Source organism: Alosa sapidissima, chromosome 23 (assembly GCF_018492685.1).
Source record: "Alosa sapidissima isolate fAloSap1 chromosome 23, fAloSap1.pri, whole genome shotgun sequence".
NCBI lineage: Eukaryota > Metazoa > Chordata > Actinopteri > Clupeiformes > Clupeidae > Alosa > Alosa sapidissima.
The window spans coordinates 15,196,612-15,204,111 of record NC_055979.1 but is presented as its reverse complement, the minus strand read 5'-3'; the positions used below and the strand labels follow the sequence as shown (position 1 = coordinate 15,204,111).

The following is a 7,500-nucleotide window of genomic DNA, read 5'->3' as shown; positions in this document are numbered from 1 at the left end:
TTTAAAGCCTGTGTGTAGCCACGACTGCGATTTAAACAGGATTCATGTGAGAAAGAGCCTTTAGACTCTGTTCTGTGGTTGCCTGCCATTCTTTCCAGATTGGGGTCGATGTTCAGGTTACCAGAATAATACTCTATCACCCTTGTTACTGTCTAAAAAAACTGGGTTGTCGTGTAGCAAAACACTTGACCCTGACTTTAGTTTTCTGGCTTAAAACATGTTTGTTTGAAGATACACTGCATTGAAATCTATTGGGGGTAGAGGTAGGGAGCATTACTCATTCAAAACAAGGTAATACCAATCACCAGAGATCGCTGAAGACCCATCCTGACAAAAGTGATGGGGTCTCGTCTCACTGTCTTTATCAGCATCAGATGCACAACAGAATTAGTTACGCGGTTATTGCCAGTTTGCCAATTCAGGTAGAAGTGTTTTCAATCCTATTCCTATTCCTTTTGCTCCCCCCCCCCAAAAAAAACAAAACAAAAAACGTCACCTTTAAGACGCATTACATACTGTCCAGTACTATCCTGCCTTGGCTGGTTAAGACAGGGGGAGTCCAGTGACATAGAGAACGTGGCCCCTGCCCAGGGTCGTGGAGGGGATGGTGAGGCATGCTAAGGTTGCGCGTCGTAAGTCATGAGTTACGTCCCCAGTTCGGAGTGTTGCGTAAGGCTAATCGGAACGCATGATGCAACTAAGGCACACTCTGAAGAGGAAGGAGGGGAAAGAGAGAGAGACTGAAAGAGGGTGACAAAGTGGGAATGAATGAGCAAGAGGTAGAGAGAGAAGGTGAAAAGGAGAGAGAGAGAGAAATAGTCTGACTGACTGAGCAAGTGACAGAGATATGAGAGAGAGAGAGAGAGAGAGAGAGAGAGAGAGAGAGAGGGAGAGAGGCAACTGACAAGACATTTCTCCAGTCAAAATCCACTGAGACGCTTCTGTCTGCTGTTTATCTTTGGTGGAAATCTACCCCCCTTGTTTGGAGATGTGTGAGACACTCAGTGCAGTAATCCTCCCAGACCCAACTCAACACCTCAAAATCCAAAAAGGAAAAACAAGAAAGAAAAGAAAACATGTCATTTTTCCCAACTACAGGCATCTCCAGGCCCCACTACGCTGAAATCCCATCAAGGATACAGTAGATCTCGTAGAGCTTCCAGAGAAGAGAAGTAAAACACACTCGTGTTTATTCCCTGAGATGTTTGTGTCCCTATAACTCAACACAGAAAATCTACTGCCTGTCAGTTTAATATATGAGCTCATACCCTTCCTGTTGAAACGGTGACGGATGATCACAGGTAGGCAAGCATTTATAACCTGGATGTAAGCATTCAGAGAATCCACTCTCTGGTATATTATCAGTTTGGGTTACAGAAGCCAAACATAACTACGGTAATGTGATGCCACACTTTCAAACCTCTTCGTCATTCAGTAATGTAGATTTAGGAACTTCACGCAGTTTGTCATTTATTGAGGCTTCTCTTGGGTTCCTTTGAAGTTGGTTGAGTTCCATGCTGACAAAAAAAAGGAAATTGATTGGTCAAAGAAAAGTGTGAGTGTGTGTTTGTGTGAGTGAGTGAGTGTGTGTGTGTGTGTGTGTGTGTGTGTGTGTGTGTGTGTGTGTGTGTGTGTGTGTGTGTGTGTGTGTGTGTGTGTGTATGTGTGTGAGAGAGAGAGAGGGGGAGGCTGATTTCTTATATTGGAAGGCCATCCATCAGTATTTCTCGTCACGACTGGAACTCTGTTGAAGTTTCTACAATAGTTCCAAAATACCCATACCCACACGCATACACATAACATACTACACACATGTACATGTGCACACACAACACACACACACACAAACAGACAAGCAAATAGACACACACAAATACAAACACACTCACCTTGGACTTTCACCACTTTTGTCATGTTGTGAGTCTAGTCGTATGACAAGGACATGTCTGTTTAGCACCTATAGGCTTAGAGAGGCTAAATGGTTTTCTTACACATATGCGCCTACGTCTCATCAACTCCCATTTTAGATTTTAGTGCTCTAAAATGGGACACATACCATAGCATGGCGTGTTATTTTGCTACTGTGTATGTATGTATGACTAAACTCAGAGTGTGACTTTCTAGTGGCGTGTTGAATTAAAGAATGAGGTCAAAGCTGGTTCTGAGCTGAACTGATTCATGGGTCTATTTTGTCTCGACAAGGGGGTTCCTGTTACTAAGCTCCCCTCCCGGTCAGTTCGTCTGTCTCTGCGTCTCACTGACCTCAGGTTGCGGGCATGTTGGGAACCCTCTAAAAAAAGCCCCTTGACTACACCCCCCCAACCCTTCACCATTCACCCTTGCTATCTCTCTCTCTTTCTCTCTCTCTCTCTCTCTCTCTCTCTCTCTCTCTCTCTCTCTCTCTCTCTCTCTCTCTCTCTCTCTCTCTCTCTCTCGCTCGCTCTCTCGTCAATTCGTCCCCCCAGTAGCTTTACAAGGGGTGGGGGGTTTAAAATAAAGTCAGCTGTCCCCATCTGCCACAGACATTGAGGTGCGAAGAGTTGTCTGGAGCTGGTCTCCACCCACACACACACACACGTCCATACATACGCGGGGATTGGGAACGCACGCGGTCAGTCGAACATACACTCTGAGACTGGAGCTCAGACATCGGGCAGAAGGGCCTGCAGGTTTAGGGGGCGGACTAGCGACTCCTGGTGGGATTCTTACCGTCCTGGTGACGCTGACAGGGAACCATTGTTGGAGGTAAGCGGAGGTGTGTGTGTGTGTGTGTGTGTGTGTGTGTGTCTCTGTGTGTGTGTGACACACACATGGAAGGTGTAGTAATGACTGTGATTTACTCTGAGAATCTGAAGTAGGACGAGAGAAGGCATGCTTACTCACAGTGAACTGCAGCGAATCTCACATTTACATCCATTCATTTAGTCAGGTGTATATTTAATCAGCAAAAGACCCTAAATGCTCTGAGCACCTTTGTCTACTAATTAAGCTACAAGAGCCGTAGTCGACAGAAACTCATCTCCCTAAATGATTTATCAGCCCACACAGCCTGGGTTTGAACTCTCTTTTAAATGTGAGGATGGGTTGAAAACGGCGTTCAGTCTTTCTCTCAGTCCATCACTCAAGCCTTCGTCATTTAATCAAAATTACTGGTTTGGAGCCAGAGGCCCATTGGCCTGGGCAGTCGTCTCTGGACAGCAGCACCAAACTCGGGAGCGCATTGGGATAAATGAAGGTTAATTTTAATAGCAGGGTTTCTATTTGGAGGGAGTGTTAAATTAGATCTTTGCCCACACCACTCCATCACACCTCTGTGTGTGTGTGTGTGTGTGTGTGTGTGTGTGTGTGTGTGTGTGTGTGTGTGTGTGTGTGTGTGTGTGTGTGTGCATGTGTGCATGTGTGTGTGTGTGTGTGTGTGTGTGTGTGTGTGTGCCCGCGGAGGGATGCAATAGGGCATGTTATTCTGAGATTGGCTCTCCAGGACATTGAGTGTGTGTGCGTGTGTGTATGTGTGTGTGAGAGAGTAAGAGTGTGTGTGTAAGGGAGGGGTATGTGGGTGTAGGACTCTTCAGGACTTTGCATGCAGGCAGGTAAAGTGTCTGTTAACGAGGCGGTTGGTCATTGTGATCGCCATGGTTACATAATAGGAGGTTGAGTGCATGTGGGGGTGGGCTGGCTGTGTGTGTGTGTGTATGTGTGTGTGTCTCTGTGTGTGTGTGACACACACATGGAAGGTGTAGTAATGACTGTGATTTACTCTGAGAATCTGAAGTAGGACGAGAGAAGGCATGCTTACTCACAGTGAACTGCAGCGAATCTCACATTTACATCCATTCATTTAGTCAGGTGTATATTTAATCAGCAAAAGACCCTAAATGCTCTGAGCACCTTTGTCTACTAATTAAGCTACAAGAGCCGTAGTCGACAGAAACCTAAATGATTTATCAGCCCACACAGCCTCAAATTGTGAAAGATTCACTTACATTGTCTTAATTTGGTCTTCAGGTCTGCATTAAGTAGTTCACTGAATTGCCATTTACTTAGACAGCTTTTTGCAGTGTGCTTGAACCTGTGATCTCTGTTGAAAAACTCCAGCGTCTGTTATTCTACAAGCCAGTTGAAAGAGAAAACAAGACAAATCCCAAGAAAGGCAGAATGAGAGTGGAAAAGACAGACAAATAAATTGTACAAAATGGCAGATGAAAGAAAGAAAGACCTGAACAAAATAAAGTTGAAAAGTTAATCCAGCACAGCACAAAACAAAGTAAAAAAACACAGCTGCACGAAAGGGCCTCATACTCTCTTCTCCTTATGGTCCTAATGTCCCTCCCAAGCCACCGTAGCTTGAGGGAGTCCTGCAGTGCCTTATTATAGGCTATCTGGTGGCCGAGGGGGGCCGTGCTGCATATAGCCGCTGAGTCGCGGAGGCCCCGCATACCACAGAGTGTGATGTTTGTGCTCGCGGGCCCTCGCGTCTAGCGTCCAGCGGCACAGCGGCGGTACAGTAAAGCTTCGGGTAGTAACGCCGTCGTGCTATTGAGCCGCATACCACAGAGGCCTTTGCTCCGGAGCCTGCAGAGACGAGGCGATAACCCAAAACCTAAAACGGCTGCAGCGTCGCACTCGTAGCCCAGTTTAGCCACTGAGGCATTTGAAGCAGCCTCTTCTTTTTACATAATGGAGCTCTGGCAAGGGGGGCTGAGAGGGAGAGAGAGAGGCGTCTGGAGGTTTGCTGAAGTTTTTGAAAATGAAAAATGATTTGGCACCAGATGAAGCAAGCTCTAATAGATTAAAGGGGTTTAGACCAGCATTTGATTTGTTTTTTTGAGTGTTTGATGTGTGTTTGATTTGATTCGTAGCATATTTGTATGAATGTGTTTAGTTGTGAGCAGAGAAACATTTGGCTGAACGTGTGGCTGAACCTGCTTTAGGCTGCTGAAGGATTAAAGAAGGCCCAGTGGAAATGTAATTCTCACAACTGAAGACTGAAGACTTCCTGTTTCATGCAATCTTATCTCACACACACACACACACACACACACACACACACACACACACACACACACATACATACACACACACACACACACACACACACACACACACACACCGATACACACACCGATACACACACTTCCCTTTAGGGAACATGACTCTGTGAATGCCTGGCTCTAAAATAAGGCTGGTTTTATTTTTCAGTGCGTGTGTGTGTGTGTGTGTGTGTAAATGTGTGTGTGAGTGTGTGCCCGTGCTCAGCCTCACAGACATCATGGGATTGTTCTCATGTTCTCATGCTTTTATTTTCTCCCTGGTATGTGGAGGTCAGTGCATCCATTTGTCCATCCATATTTCTATCATTCCATCCATCCATCCATCCATCCATCCATCTATCTACCCGTCAGTCAGCAGTAACGTGACGTGACGTGATGTTCTGTCATTCCTCGGTGATGAACGAGTGCATTATCCCTCTTGCACTCCTGCTCTATTTGAAGAGCGTTTGGTTACGTCTGACCTCAGGTGTAGGGTGTCCAGTTGAGCAAGCGGCGAGCAGCACATAAAATCCCTGTTATTTTGGGCGGCTGCTCTTCACTGCTGACCACTCGTTCCCTTGCTCCCTGTCTCCCCCCTTGTCTCTCTCTATCACTCCATCGCACTCTCTCTCTATCGATGTCTCTCTATATCACTCCATCGCACTCTCTCTCTATCGCTGTCTCTCTATATCACTCTGTCATGCTCTGTCTCTCTTGCTGCCTCTCTCCATTCCCCTTCTCTCACCCATCTCTAGGTTTCACTCTCCCTCCATTCTCAAGTGATCCTCTTTTCTCTACCACTCCTCTCTGTCTCTCTTTTTCTCTTGCTTTCTCTCTCTTCACCATCTCTAGGTTTCACTCTCCCTCCATTCCCAAGTGATCCTCCTTTCTCTACCACTCTCTCTCTCTCTCTCTCTCTCTCTCTCTCTCTCTCTCTCTCTCTCTCTCTCTCTCTCGCTCTCTCGGTCTCTCTCTCTCTATCTCTGCTAAGTTTACCTCAGCATGTTCTCCATATTTGAGGAGCTAAAATTGGTGTTTCGGGGAACATCGTTGAGTCACATGGCTTCCAGAAGTGCCTGCCTGATGACAGTCCTCCTGAAACACCTCCTCCTGATGACACAGTGATATACTTCAGCCCTCTCACCCTCACCTTCTCTCTCACACTGTTCTCCGTTAGACCACCATTTAACGTTGTCATGGTCCGTAACTTACACAGCTCGGCTCATAGTATATCAGCCATGCTCAGACAGGTAGCTGTGGAAGTCACCCTAAGGAAGTGTGTGTTTCATTTTAAGATTGCCTTGATACCAATGATGAAAAAACACAATTCGATAAATTGCTTTTACAGACATTTCACATTGTTTTTAAGAAATTACATTTCTTTCTTTTTTAACAGTCACAGTAGAGTGGATAACTAGTGAAAAAGCTGTAGTGTTTCAAATGGAATAATATACGGAATAATTATTTAGAGATCATCATTCACTCAATTTCACTACACATATTTTATTCTGCATCTGAATAAAAACAAAACACCAGGCGAGAAACTATAGATCTGGACGCAGCGCTTTCGGGTTTCTCAGGATTGATACAGGTGGTGGTGGATAATGCCTTAATAAAAAAGCCATTTAGCAATTAAACTATTTCTATTAACTGCGAAGATAAGTGTTATTCTCAGGGCGAGGGCACTGTGGTTTGTCTTTTATTTCTGCTTCTGTTAACATGCTACAAATCTTTCATTATGAGTGTGAATTGCAAGCAGCCACAGAGGCATAAAGGGAAACACAATTTTCCATTATTAATTCTGAATAATTCATAATTAATTCTTACTGACAATATGAGGACAAGCTGTGCACCTCTTACCGCTTTACAAAAAAGATAATAAGTCACTTTAATCCTGTCAAGGATGTTTTTGTTTGTTGAACTGAGTAGAGTAAACACTTTGTAAAAACATTTAAAAATGTGAAATACCATTTAATTTTGGACATTTTGTCTTTGAGTGTGTATGAGTTTATGTGTGTATGTGTGTGTGTGTGTGTGTGACTATTGCATGGCGATGAGAAAAGGTCAACTCTAAGACAAGTCTATGTTGTGATGACCAGTCTTGACATGAATGGTTGACATGTAGGATTAACCCACTGAGCTTCTGTCAGTTAGTTAATCAGATTTAAACCTGTGAGACATGGTGTTGATGAGTTTGTGTGCATATGTGTGTGAATGTCTGTGATGTGTTTGTGTGAGGAGAAAAGGTTACAGTTTTCCATATTTTCTTACCCTGGTAATCTGCTGTCAGTGGCAAAGTTTGTGGTAGCTTAGCTTCATATAGCAAATATAGTCCTAGCAGATTCAGGTTTCATTAAAGCATTGTGGTCAAAATTACTCCAAGATAACTGGTGTGAGACTGCAGCTTTATTCACGATACCGGGAGACTGTGACCCATAGCAAATATCAAGTGACAATCCCACGTACTGTA

At 44.6% G+C, this 7,500-nt stretch overlaps 1 protein-coding gene across 4 annotated transcripts in view; it reads left to right on the top strand.

Annotated features, from left to right (window-relative positions):
• Positions 1–7,500, top strand: part of xirp2a (xin actin binding repeat containing 2a) — a 51,591-nt gene that overhangs the window by 25,469 nt on the left and 18,622 nt on the right. For 2 of the 4 annotated variants that reach the window (XM_042079789.1, XM_042079788.1), the window contains exon 1: positions 2,503–2,745. The exons of the other annotated variants lie outside the window; for them this stretch is intronic. The gene's annotated coding sequence lies outside the window, so the exon portion shown is untranslated. Of the gene's footprint in view, positions 1–2,502; positions 2,746–7,500 lie in introns of those variants that run through there. 4 annotated transcript variants of the gene reach the window in all.